At 41.5% G+C, this 14,527-nt stretch overlaps 1 protein-coding gene across 3 annotated transcripts in view; it reads left to right on the forward strand.

Annotated features, from left to right (window-relative positions):
• The window catches only part of Grhl2 (grainyhead like transcription factor 2), a 148,214-nt gene that overhangs the window by 477 nt on the left and 133,210 nt on the right, over positions 1-14,527 (forward strand). The gene's annotated exons all lie outside the window — the stretch shown is intronic.

A 14,527-nucleotide genomic window follows, 5' to 3' on the forward strand; every position in this document is an offset into this window, starting at 1 on the left:
TTTTTTCTTTTTTTGGTGGATGCAGACTTTCCCGGATTATGTTTCTACCCTGTTTAAGGGGGAGAAACCCTACAAGAACGTGGATGTTTAATGCCCCATTTGGGCCTTGATAGTAAAGTAGTTTCCTTCCTCCCTTACGAATGATCTCAGCGCCCGCTCCCAGGACGAATACTAGAAGAGTGACAGATTTTGGTAGCTGGGGGCGGGAGGCCTGTTGTTCCCCCTCTCCTGGAGGTCCTCCTGTTGCCTCAGACTTCTGGGGACCCCTCTGGAAGTTCAGTTGGCTTCCTTCGATTTGTCCAAAGGGCCTGCTGGAAAAGCGGGTCTTGGACGCTTTTGTGTGAGTGCAACAAAGAGCTTTTATATCCAAGCAGAAACGGCCATCTTCCCGCACTGGGGCAGAAGGGTGTGCGTGTGTGCGCCCGCGTGTGCGCCCCGGAACCAGGCTAGGCGAGGCGCGGGGCAGGCCGGGGTCGCGGGGACCTCGGGCAGTGTCTCCCCACACCCCGCCCCCATCCTCCCTGCTCCCGCCCCCGCTTCCCCTGTATGCGCCCGCGTCATTTGGCCACCTTACGCAGGTGCTGGGGGACCGGGCCTGTTGGATACGTGAGGAACTGATTTGAGGCCCCGAGTAAGCACGTCGGCGGGGCTCAAAGGGGCGTCTGTAAATGAGCAATCGCCCGGGCCCCGATGTCATCTCACGCCCCCGGAGCCCGCAGCTCTCGGCGGCCGGGCCAGCCCAGGCGCAGCAAGCTGGAGGCCGCCAACTCGGGCGTGGCGGGCGGGACTGCAGGGGTCGCGCAAAAGCTTCTCGGGGGCTCTGCCTAGAAAGGCTGGGAACCGGGGGCGGTGGAAACTCTAGATTCGCGTCCTTCCCTTCCGGGACGGGAATTCTAGACTCGGCCTGGAGCAGCGGCCTGCGCGGCCTGAGCGGCAGGTCGCCGGGGCCTGGTTCGTCGCGTCTAGGCGGCCTTCCAGAGGTCCCGGCCCCCGCCTTTGGGACGGCTTTGTGCTAGCCGGCGGAGGTGGGGCCAAGGGCGGGAGCGGGAGGGAGCCGGAGGTGGGTCCCGCTGCCCTTCTTGGGATTCGGTGGCGACACTCCCTGCCCCCTTCTTGGGCGCGTCCGGGTCTGGGAACTGGCTGCGTCCTTTTGCAAGTGAGCAGAGGCCGCCTTTTTGCTTTCCCTGGTAACTTTACCCTGGTGTTGTGACCATCCCAAGGAGACCTTCCTGAGGGTGTCTCCGCCTGGGCAGAGGCCAGGCGTCAGAAGAAGTGACTAGGGACCATCCCAAACTAAGAGACCACAAGGGAGGAAGGATGAGGGGTGGAGGGGAAGGACCATCTTCACAGTAAAGCGCTGGTAGGATAGGGGAATTTATCACTTGCTATCATACTTTTAAAAACTACCAGCTGTAGGTATCACTGTAGCCTCCAAAGGAGAATTAACTGCGTATTCCATGCTGGATGGGAAGAACTGGTAGGAGTTGAGATGGGAGTGCATGCTAAGAGAAGACCCCCCACTCACACGAAAAAGCTCTCAAGGAGCTCTCTAAAAAGCTCTCTAAGAAGCCTTTCCGAGTTTGAAAATTTAAAAGCCCAAAGCCAAGTTGATAGCAGATTTTTTTTCTTTCTTTGGTTTGTTTTGATCTTTGTGTCAAAAGTGGTTGCAAAATTTAGTCTAATTAATCACACAATTGACATATAGTTTGCTTAGTTTTGGGATACATGGCATTACTATTAAAAATAAGTACTGAGTACTAACTGTTTTCACTAAGATGCATTACCTAGTTTTTATGGGTAATAACTATCTAGGATTTCCTGTACTACATTTAACAAAAGTCGTTTTGATCTAGTCATGGTTTCCAAAACTTCTTTTGTATCCTGGGCAAAGTAATACTAACCATACTGCAGAGATCCACAATGTACCTCTTTTGGCTTTCTCTGCTTGGTCTGTTGAGAAATGTTTGAAATAATACACGAATTTTGGATCATTTTTGCAAATTCTAGCCTGGTTGTCTTCATGTTAATAATCTAATGGAGACTTGGCAGGGATGGGTCCAGGTTTTATGGGCCTGAAGCTTGAGCAATTGTGTGCACTAGATGGGGGTGGGGACTCTAAGAGCAAAAGCACCTGGGCATAGTGCTTAGTCTTCCTCACCTGAGCAAGTGAGGGGCCCGAAGTTTGAACTTTGTCAGCTTCCTGGTGGATCGACCCTTTAAGACCTGCCTGTATTTTGTTGAAATAATCTAGAAAAGTATACTTTGGATATTTTTTCATAATCTCAGTAAAATATAGGTGATCTTTTTAGATAGCATACAAAGATATTTCCTATTGCCAAGGCTGGACTGGAGGAGCGTCACATTTTTTACAGTGTGGACTTTTCAGATTGAAACGTTCTGCTTTTTGTGTTCTATAGGGCTGATGCTATCGCTCATTAAAACAAAGTTTTGAGGACATTTTGTCTTTATACATATTTATACATGGTCTGCTCCCCCATTTTGAATTTTGTGAAGATTTATGATCTTTGTTCACAAGCATGTGTGTAAGCAAGGCACTGATAGTTAAGAAACCATGTTACTGCCAAAATTTATAAACTATATGTAGAAGACACACACACACACACACACACACACACATTATTTGGTTTGATAGAGGCATTTTTAATCAGTGAAACATTTTTAAAAAATATTTTTAAGTTATTGTTGGACACAGTGCTTTTATTTATTTTTATGTGGTGCTGAGGACGGAACCCCGCACCTCACACATGCTAGGTGAGCACTCTACCACTAAGCTACAACCCCAGCCTCCTCAATAAAACATTTTTTGATCACCTTTTTTAAAAATATTTTTTTGAGTTGTAGATGGACACAATGCCTTTATTTTATTTGTTTATTTTTATGTGGTACTGAGGATTGATCCTAGTGCCTCATATGTGTTAGGCAAGCACTCTACCACTGAGCCACGACCTCAGACCCCCCCCCCCCCCAATTACCTGGTATTTGCAACTTATTCCGATGGACATTGTAGGAGAAAATAAAAATGTAAAAGGTGCACCACATATTTAAGAGGCTTACACTATAGAATAAAGTGAAACATAAATAGGCCTGATTTTCATTATGACAATACCTGGTAAGTGCATAAAAGCTATAAAAACAATATAATAGTTACAAAACAGTTTTAAAAATATACAACACATGTCATGACAAATACCCACTTCTCCCTGTGCACCCCATTTTTTTGGTCTAAGTTAATTCTTTTCAGTAATTTTTTGTGTTTTTGCTAAAGGAGTTTTGCTATTATACAAGAAATGCTCAAGATCTCATGTGGACATGTTTTTAGATAGTTGGATGCCTTTATACATTTAATTAAACTTTCTACTATTTAGTTTTATAAATGTATATGTTCTTTTCCATTTGGCTACATAAAATATCTGAGATTACAGATGTCAGTAATTTTTCATATCTTCCTCAAACCAATACAAATATTCAATATGTCTTACTGGGCATTGATGCCAGCAATGAGATTTGCTGGTGAATAGAATGTAGTCCTGGCCTTCAGGGTGCTTATATTCTAGAGTATATGAGGGAATGGGCAGTAAGTCAATCAAGAAGTAAATATATAATAAATTAGATGATGGTAGGTACTATGCAAGAAATTGAAGTAGGCGAAAGGAATTAAGAGTAATGAGGAGCTAGTTTATATACAATGTCCTGGGACAGCCTCTATGATGAGATGACCTGTGAATAGGGACCTGTAGAAAATGAGAGATGGAGCCCTAAAGATTAGATTTGAGTGTTATAGGCAGATGGTATATCAAGTGTAAAGGTCCTGAGGTGGACATGCTTAGCATGTTCTAGAACCAGAATGGACTCCAGTGTGGGAGAATCAGAGGTGAAGAGATAATGGTACCATCAAGTAATTGAACATAATCAGTTATCTACTTAGTAATGCATACATTTATATACTCAAAAACAGATAAAATTATTCTTGCAAATAACTTTGGTAGTTAAGAATTAGTAATACTCAAAGTGAACAAATAAAGAGCCAATTAATACAATTAGTCCTGCCTCCTTCCCCAGGAATCATCAGTTTAATGCTTAGGGTCCAGTGTTCTGTTCCCTACAATGTATTAATTCATATATACTCCGTTATTTGAGAGTTGACTAAATACATACACACTGGAAGACCCCTGAAAGTTAGAATTGAAAAAGAGGGACAAAGTATAGATGGTGTTTGCTCTGATTCTCTCACTTCTATAAAACCCCTAATTGTACTTACCACCCTTCAGCAATTATCTCAGATTCTAACATTAGCCTTGTGCAAAATAAAGCTTGCCTTTCTTGCTTTTCTCTTGTTCTTGTTCAGTTTCCACAAACTGCATCCACCAGAAAACACAGACTTGCCAAAGGTGTCCAGAAGAGAATACACTGCAAAGAGTATGCTTTGGTTAGTTTCTTAGCTTCATGACGTAAAGTGATATAAGTGATATATAGAAAAAGTAAACCTACCTGAAAAATAAGAAAATGCTAGACAACAACTTGAAAATCTGAGCTGATAAAAAAATTTGAAGGTAATTGCATGTGTGCTGAATAATAGAAATTCCAGTAGAAATCCTTTAAATCATGGCTTCCCAAACTTCTGATTCTAAAAATATCACCTAAGGCAATTAACAAACTGCAGTCACATGACCCCATCCTAGAGGTGTTGAATTAGATTCTCCAGGACAGGGCTAGGCAATCTGCATTTAAGCAATGTCCTTAATATTTTATGATTAGGCTCATTACAGAAATACTGCTTTAAATGAATACTTAATTTTACATAATAAATGTAATTTATATGCAACTTTACAGGTGTATGACTAGTGCTTAAGTGACATGAAACCTGTTGGGTTTTATTTTACCTTATATTACATCTCAATGAGCAGCTTCTGATGTACTTTTAACTTGGATGCAATCCTTGGGTCCCTTCTCAATGTCATTTGCTTCCTTTGTCTTGCTGATCTGTCTCTTCTGAAAGAAGGTGATCCTTTTGACAATCATGTGTTTCCAGAGCTGCTAATGACCTATTTTGAAGTGGTGTCACCCAAGTGCAGGATTCTGGCAGGACCCCACTCATCTTGGAACTGGATTGGAGTTAGGAGGAAGCCTGTCCCTCTCCAACTTCACGTTATAACTTATAAGTAGTATTCATTTTTCTGGGGACTGTTATTTCATTGAATTATATTCAATTTCTAGCCCATGGAAAAGAGTAAAGAGCTCCAAAGTGATGTTGGTCCCTGGTGAAACGATTTGATAGTTCGATAGTCTACTGGACTCTGGAAAGTAGAAAAAAGGGGATTTAGAAAAGCAGCCAACTAAGTCAAACACATAAAGAAACATTTGAACAACAGCAATAGCACCCAGTAACTCCAAGAAATACATATTTGGAAATCTATAGATAATTTAAATAAGAATTTTAAAAATGTTAAGTTGTTAAATTTACTTTTTAAAAAGTCTTAGATAATTCAGGCAACAGTTTTAGTTTCTCTTTATGACTTTGGTCTAAGGAGGCATAAATTTGTGTTTAAAAAAATGAGGGATTTAGTTAAATAGTATTTTTCTCCTCCCTGGTCTGAACCTACAGGTGTTCCTTCTTCTTTCCTCTCTCCCTATGTCTTTGATCTGTCTCCCCAAGTCACTTTCTTGATTTTTTTTTCTTCCATATTGCTCAGCAAGAATTGACACATCCCCTGTTCTATTCGTGGAGAGGAATGTGAATCTGATTTTAGGTGCTGTTTTGGTTTGTGAATTTTGCCACCTTCTTCCAGTACCTACAACCTCAGCAGCCCATCCTTGTTACCTGGGCCAAGAGCCAAGATGATGGCAGCTGGTGATGTCCGCCTGTTCAAAGTTTAACCTTGGACAAGTTTCAAGTGTGTTTAGTGTAAGGAAAACTATACCCTACATTCATCGGGGGTCCTCATTCATGATGTTTGGTGATCACTTGGGGTACTGACACTTACTGTCTGTGGGGAGGTATCCAGGGACTCCTGTTCAACTACACAAACTAGGTCTACCCTGAAACAAGGGAATGCTCTGTTTGGCAAACTTGTCCAGGAAAAATTCCTTAGCGAGCAGCAACAGGCTGAGTAGGAATTTCTGCTTTGGCCCAGGATATCTGGTGGGTTGCTTAGTAACAACAACTCATAGTCCCTTGACAGCTTCACTGGCCTTCCAACTTAGGCCTTCAAAATTCTGATTGCCCCTTCTGTCCACCTGCCTGTGCAGTTCCATCCTTTAGGTAAATCCACGTTCCTAGCATCCGTTTTGTTTATTTATTCATTTTTTCCACTATCAGCAGAATGCATTTTATGCTGTACATTTCTTTTTCTTTTTGCAGTGCTGAGGATCCAACCGAGTGCCTCACTCATGCTAGGCAAATTCTCTAACACACACCTCAACCCCCAGCCCTGCTGTAATTTCTTAATAGTAAATGGTAACCAGATCTAGACTGTGTGGGTTAAGTGGGACAGGAGCAAGAAAACCTTTCTGGGGAGATCTTTACCTTCCTCCTGCCAAGTGTATTGGGATATTGGGAAGTTAGAAATGTTTTAGCTTGATGCGTTTCAGTGAGTAGTAAAAATATTATTTACAAAAACAAGCACAGTCTGAATTGCCTCATATAGTACCAACCACATACACATTAAGAATTTTATGGAAAGTGCTAGAAAAACTGGCATATTTCAGGGGATGTAGACATAGATTATGAAAATGTCAGTAAGTTGGGGTTGTGGAAATTGCTGGTACATTTGAATGGGCATTCAATGGAAAGCAATCACTGCCTCTGAGGATGAAGTGCCTTATTTTACTTTGTAATGAACATGGCAGTGAACTTTGAGGGGAGCATTTTTAAAGTGATCTGATTTCACTTGCACTCCCAAGGAAATGTTTCCTTGGGAAATGTGAATGTAGTTACTCTCTGTGGCAGAAAAGGAAAACAAAATTTGGTCGCTGCCTTTATTTTGTTCCTTACCTTTCATCTGAACTCTTGAATTTACAAATATAACTAAACCCTGAGGGTCCAGAGTCTCTTTTTTTTAAGGCCCCATGCATTTGAATCAGGGCTGTGTTTGTTATCTTTGCAGTACAGGGATTGAACCCAGGCCTGTGCATGCTATGCAAGCACCCTCCACTGAGTCACATCCCTGGCCCCTGAGCAGAGTTTTCCAAGACAGGGAAAATGTGGGAGTGAAGGGGACAGGAAGGGAGATTGAAAAGATAAGAGCCAGCAGGAACGAACTGCAGGAGCTACTGTGGAGTGGCAGAGTGTGAGTTGCCTGGCAGAAGCTGGGGGTCGGGTGGGATGATCTGTGGCTGTTTGGCCCCCTGGGAAATCGGTTTTGATTTTAACTTGAAGCTCACAATCCTAGAGCTAGGACAAATCATAAGGATCATATAAGGTATGCAAGCAATCAAGTTTAGGATTTGGAACTAAAAGTTTTTAGAAGAAAAGAGTTGCATGTTGGGATTGTAAGAGTGAATGGAAAATCTGAAGTTTTGACTTGTTTGAAAAAACATTGTTTTCCTTCTTCGAGGCAGAGTGGGAGAAGGGAAGGCACTGAGCGTTTGCTTCTTAGAACGTGAACATGAGCCTACGAAGTAACTGCTAAAGATTCTGATTGCGTTACTGTGAGTTGAAATGGGCTTTCTTTCCCACACTCACCACACACCACTGTTTTAGTTTTCAGTTCAGTGAGCCCCATAAAGTAACTGCTTTCTGTACTTCTTGGATCTAACTTTTCAAAGAAGCGAGGAACAAAAGTAGCTTTCGCCTCGTTCCTGTATTGCCAATAAGATAATTAACATAAGATCAGAGGCTTCTCCTTTCATTATTTTTCTTCTGTAAAATGGAGTTGAACTAAATGATCTGAGGATAATCACCTCGTGAGTCTCCTTCTCCTCCTCCAGAGTGGTCTGGCTGGTGGAGCCTCCCAGAAGGAGCAAGCCCTGCAGGCAAGACAGGAGACTGCCCAGCAGGGTGGTTTCCCTATAGGAGCCCCCTTTCTCTCCTTTCCAGAATCAAAGGTGACGGGACTAAAATGACAAAGAAATAGACAATCTGGCAGGCAGGAGGAACTGTGAGGGCCACACGGAGATCAGAAGGGCAGTGGGGCAGTGCTATCCATGGTTTTCCAAGAGGACAGCTCACTGGGCTGCTAGACAGGTGGTATGGGGAAAATCAGATAAAAAGAGTTGGCAGGACTCCGGGTACTTCTTCCTAGAGGGGCTCAGGCAGTGGCTTTCTCTAGGCAGGCTCTTGGAGTGAGGCAATATCATAATGAAGGGAACACTGAATAAAACTGAATATTAATAAGCTGAAAACGTTAAGGAGGCGAAAAGGAGGATCACCTCCACCTTCTTCTTTCCCTTTTCTTCTCTTCCTTCTCTTCATCCTTTGCCCCTCTGGTCTTTCTCTTTCTCCTAAGCCTTCTCAACCTCCTCCTTCTCCTCCTTTTTCTCTCCTCCCCCTTTTTCTTTTGCTCCTTTCTCTCTCCTCCTCCTCCCCCTTCTCCTTCCTTCTCTTGCTCCTCCTCCTTTCTCCATTTCCTCCTCCTCCCCCTTCTTTCTCTTTCTCCTCCTTCTCCTCCCATTCCCTTTTCTCTTCCTCCTTCTCTGCCCACTCCTGCTCCTCCTCTTTCCTTCTTCTTCCTTTTCCTCCTTCCTCCCTCTCCCTTTCTCTACTCCTTCTTTTAATAAAACACAGTTCTGAGACACCCATTGTTGGAAAATATTGCTGAGCCAATAGTGAAATAGTGTTCACAAAAAGGCACTGTTTAATACAAGGGGAAGAATAGAGTCTGTAGTTTCACTTCAGTACATGCTAATATGTTATTTTACTCTAGGGCACACGACCCTCAGGAATAAGACCTCATCCGCTACTCTATGGGGCTGTACAATGTCAAAACCTCTGTGTGGTTTTTTTTTTTTTTCCTCTGGCAGCAGCCTCTGGGTGGTGCCCATGTTGGAAGAATTTTGATCAGGGCATAAGTCATTGATGCTCCTCTGCAGATCAGAATCTGTCTATTTACTTATAGCTGTTTTGGAGTCTTGGTGTATACGTTTTTGGGGACACTGAGAGAACTTTAATTGCTTTAGGTGGCTTGACTGTTTTTGAGATGGTAATAATAAGAGAATAAGGAAGCCTGAACTTTTTCAAATCTGTAGGCAAATTATAGCACATTGGGAAAGATTCTTTGGATCATTTGGATTATGTCATAGGAGCCAAGACCCGGTGTGTGGTTTGATTTTGTATTCGTTTGACTCCTCAGGGTCTCTATTCGGAGGCCTTTGCACTCTATCCCATTCCTCAGGCCTCTCTGGCTTGGAGCCTTCCCTGTTAGATTGTCCAGCGCCTCGACCATTCTTTTACCACATCCTCTGTTGTCCCTTAGTCACTTGTACCTGGCTACCATATAACCCCATCAGGGACAGTTCTAATCGCCCTCTGTTTTCCAGCCTGCACCTGAGTTGAGAAGGAGGAATCACACCCCAGGTAGGTAGATGCCTTTGGGCAGCAGCACCACACAGTCTCTGGCCAGCGTTCTCATGCAGTGTCTATAAGAACCCAACACCTTCCTCCCCTCTTTGCACACTATCCACCACCCACCATCTACTCATCTTAACGCTTGTCTCTCATTTCCAGAAGAAACCAGAGCCCCTCACAGAAACATTTTTTCAGCTTTCTGCTCCCATCCTCATCCCTCACCCGTCTCTCGTTAGGCATCCACCCCCATCTTTTCTCCCTTTCCAATAGATGAATGGTCCTTTCTCATATCTGGGTCACCTTTCTACATGTACTTCCTATCCCACTCCCCAAATGACCTCACTCCCTCCGGTTGTTCCACCCTTTCTCCTCACAGTGTGATCCACCACCTTCCATCCAATGGATTTGGATAGGCTGGTGGCAGTTGGGAATATTTGCTTCCTGAGGGGAATGTCTTCCCAGGCTGGCCCTCTGATCAGGTCTGCAGAGACGCATATCTGGTTAGTCTCAAAGCTAGGGTCTGTCCCAGTGCTGGGCCCCTCCAGAGTCCTCAAGCCTTGGTGCATGCTTTTTAAAAATGTGTAGCTTACATAGTTTGAAAACATTTTGATAAAGGTCAAATGCCACAATAGAAATATGGTCAAAGAATGTGAGCGGACAACTCACAAAAGTTATGCAAATGACTTAATAAAAAGCATGAGATAATATTTAGTTTTATTAATAATCCAAGAAATACAGATGATGTAACAGAAATGATCCTAGTTCTCCTATAAAATTCGGATTAACAGAACCAGATTCGGGGAAAAGACCAACACTGAAGGATTATAAACCCTTCCACTTTCTAGAAGGCAGGTTGGCAAAACTGATTGAAATGGCTTTACCCCTTGACTGAATTCCAGTTTTAGGGATTTATCTTAATGGTATAATCAAGGATAAATGTAGTATTAGTTTTGAAAGTGGAAAATTTGAAAAACCTTAAATGCCTGGCTCCAGAGGGGGTTGGTTTAGTAAATCACACAGTTTGACACTGTAAATCACATTATGAAAGAAATATTTAATGGTAAGAAAAATTCATGATATATAGTAATACAGTTAGTGCAATGTTTATAGACATAGAAAATGAAAAATAAATAATACAAAAAAGAGTTAAAAGTGGTTTGCTCTCTGAATGGAGAAGATGCAGGTACTTCTGTGCCTCTCTGTGTTTTCCTCCTTTGTTGAAGTGAGCTTGCGATGCTTTTGTAGTTAAGGGGAAATTTTAAAGGTGATTTGTAAAAACAGCCATTCTGTCATGGAGACATTTTAAAATAACAGATCCAAACCCTAAATAAAAATAGAAAAAGCCAGCTGCTTGGTTGTTCCAGGTAGAGTCGAATGGATCCCTGGTCTGCCACGTGGGCCCCCTGCCCGGTTCCTCACGAGCTGTAGAGGGTTGGATCTGAGTCTCAATAAGCCTGTCTTCTGGATTTGTGTGTAAGTCCAACTATTAAATCCGAACATTTCTCAAAATAACCCAAGAAGGGTGTAGAGTTTCCGATTTTGGTCTGATTAGAAGCAGGGGACTAAGAACAGGAGAAAATCAAGTTCATTCCCCTGAGTAGGCTGCCATGTGAACACATAGTTCCTTCTGGAAAATTCTCTGTAGGCGGGGCTGCCTTTCCTACTGTCTCAGATCCCACCTGAAGGCTCGCTGGAGTGACCTAGTGTTGGTTCCAATTGTGTTCAACATTTTGAGGGAATAGGAGAGGCTGGGGTATGATTTCCTTTAAATAACGAAAAGCAGTGTAGGCAAGTTTGAGTTTTTATGATTTTTTTTTAATGACTATTTTTTCCATAACGTCGACTTGCTTCTCCCCGGAGGGATGAGCATGTGACTCATCTAACTGCTTCTACAAGCCGATACACAGATCAGGCCAGACAAGCTTGAGTCTGTTAGCTGAGCTGCAGGAGATTGCATCACTGCGTTCACTGCAGGCGCCTTTAAGGAAGCTTTGTGGCAAACATGAACTTATTTGCTTATCACCCTATCCAAGGAGCATCCACAGCAGGGAACAAAAAGTACGTGATGTGAACTTGCTGGAAAAAAACTTACGGAGTCACTGAATTATGTCAAGAGAGGTGTTGGACAGGGGAGGGAGAGGGAGGGAGGGAAGGAAGAAAAAGAGAGGCTTTTAAAATGAGTGGAAGTGAACTTTTGTAAAATGTGAGCAAGAAAAGCAATCTCTGGCTGTAGAAATGAACAGTTTGCAAAACAGCAATTAGTTCTGGCACACTTTTTGGTTGTATGTTCACAAGTGAGATTTGTAGTTGTCCCCTTCTCTCTCACTCCCACCCGCCTCTCCCCTTCTCCCAACAGAAATTCATCACAACAGAAATACTGTATCTTATGTTTTCAAAAAAAGTCATTATATTCTTTGAAAGTCGAGTCCAAATAAAGCCTTAAGAGGCTTGTGGGAAGCAATTGAGGAAAGGGCTACAGCCGGTGTCTTTTTTCTCGTGCATTTATTTTAATTTTTAAAAACAACCTAAACCATATGTTTTGTTTTTATATTTAGCCATACAAAAGCACAGACTTGTTTATGGAGTTTGCTCAAACACAACTGGGACACAATTCATTGATCACTTCTAGCATCCTGAAGTTGAAATGAACTGGGGTAGCAATATTGTTCGCCTTTTTTTTGCTCTTTTGACTTCCTGATCCTTCCTAAACAAGGAAATACCTGTGTGGTCAAATCTCAGAACATTTTTAGTCCCAAGTTCTGTGAACAAAGCTGAACATGCTATTCAGAACCTCCACAGTCAACTGGACTTTTTTTTTTTTTTTTCCCTGTGGTGCTGGGGATTGAACCCAGAGCCTTGTGCATGCAAGGCAAGCACTCTACCAACTGAGCTATATCCCCAGCCCTTGCCATCTGGATTTTATTGGGGTGATTGTTATACCAAAAATTTCTAGAGTACAAAAAAAGTTGAAAATGTTTTCATGATTCTGAGATTTTTATTGTGCTGTGTATTGGGTGGATTATTTTATAAATCATTTGTTTTGAAGCACTTATAAATGACCTCATGGCTTCAATGTTATATATATATATATATATATATATATATATATATATATATATATATATATATATAATTTTTTTTGCAGGCTTCCTTTAATTATAACTGTTTTATGAAATAGTTTTGCATGTATTTTCTTTTCTATTTTTGCAGTACTGGGGACATTCTACCACTGAGCCACATCCCCAGACCTTTTTATTTTTCATTTTGAGATAGGGTCTCACTAAATTGCCCAGGCTGGCCTCCAACTTTCTATCCTCCTGCCCCAGCCTCCTGAGTCGCTGGGATTTCAGGTGTGTACCACCGTTCCTGGTTACATATATTTTCTTTTGTAAGAAGCATTTCCTGGTGAGCCTTTTTTTTTTTCTGATTATGAGAATAGTTTGTGCTCATGAGGAAAACCTGGCAATTAGAGAAAAGTTTATAGAGAAGAAAAATCCTCATTAATTCCAGCACCCTGTTAACACTTCATGTATTTTCTTATAGTTTCTAATATGTGCATGCACATTATATTAAGGTGGTTATAAGAGTATGCATTTTTATATCATTCATTGCATTCTTTATTTTTCATTTAATGCTCTGTTATTATACTAGTCTTAATTATTATTCTTTTTACAGGGCCTTTTAAATAATCTATCATTGAAAGATAAAATCTATCTCCTGCTTTTTATATTTAGGTTGTTTTGAGTTTTCATTATAATAAATTATGTTTATACGTAAATTTTTATATCTCTGATTATTACTTCAGAATAGGTTTCTAAAATGTGAGAACAAAAGACATCAATATTTTTGGGTTCTTGACACATAATTTGAAAATGACTTCTAGAAAGATTGTAACAACTTATGTTCTGTCAATCATATTTGAGGGTGTCTTTCTCACATAGTCTCACAAAAACTTTTTTCAGTTTTTTTGTCTATTTGAATGGCAAAAATGTAGTGTATCTTTTGCAGTTTAATAATTAAGGAGATAAAATAGTTTCTCAGATTTGCAGTGTTAATTTATTTCCTTTGCAGTAAAGATCCTGCTCTTTTCCTGGCTGCTGTACATGGTAGTGGTGTGCTCTGGAGGACTGCAGCTGGCTGAGGGGGACTTTGGGCCTGAGGTCCAGCTGTGCTTCCCTCTGGTGTCTGCCTAGGGGAAAGAGAACCTTTCAGCACTGTACAAATGCAGCATATGGATTGGCAGTGGCCTGTTCTTGCTATGCACTCATTTTTTCAAAAAATTGAGGTGCTGATATTTTTATCATTGACTTATAAAAGTTCTTTTATTTATTTATTTATTTATGACAACAGAATGCATTACAATTCTTATTACACATATAGAACACAATTTTTCATATCTCTGATTGTATACATAGTATATTCACACCATTTCTTGTCTTCATGCCATAGTATATTCACACCATTTCGTGTCTTCATGCCTTTGCTTTGGATAATAATGATCATCACATTCCACCATCATTAATTACCCCATGCCCCCTCCCTTCCCCTCCCACCCTTCTGCCCTATCTAGAGTTCCTCTATTCCTCCCATACTCCCGCTCCCTACCCCACTATGAATCAGCCTCCTTAAATCAAGAAAACATTTGGCATTTGGTTTTTTGGGATTGGCTTACTTCACTTAGCATTATCTTCTCTAATTCCATCCATTTACCTGCAAATGCCATGATTTTATTCACTTTTATTGCTGAGTAATATTCCATTATATATATATGCCATGTGTTTTTTTTTTTTTTTTTATCCATTCATCTATTGGAGGGCGTCTAGGTTGGTTCCACAGTTTAGCTATTGTGAATTGTGCTGCTATAAACATTGATGTGGCTGTGTCCCTGTAGTATGCTGTTTTTAAGTCCTTTGGGTATAGATCAAGGAGAGGGATAGTTGGGTCAAATGGTGGTTCCATTCCCAGTTTTCCAAGAAATCTCCATAGTGCTTTCCATATTGGCTG

The sequence above is a fragment of the Marmota monax genome, unplaced genomic scaffold (genome assembly GCF_021218885.2).
Source record: "Marmota monax isolate L192 unplaced genomic scaffold, Marmota_monax_Labrador192_F-V1.1 WCK01_AAM20220418_F8-fsc00003, whole genome shotgun sequence".
Classification (NCBI taxonomy): Eukaryota; Metazoa; Chordata; class Mammalia; order Rodentia; family Sciuridae; genus Marmota; species Marmota monax.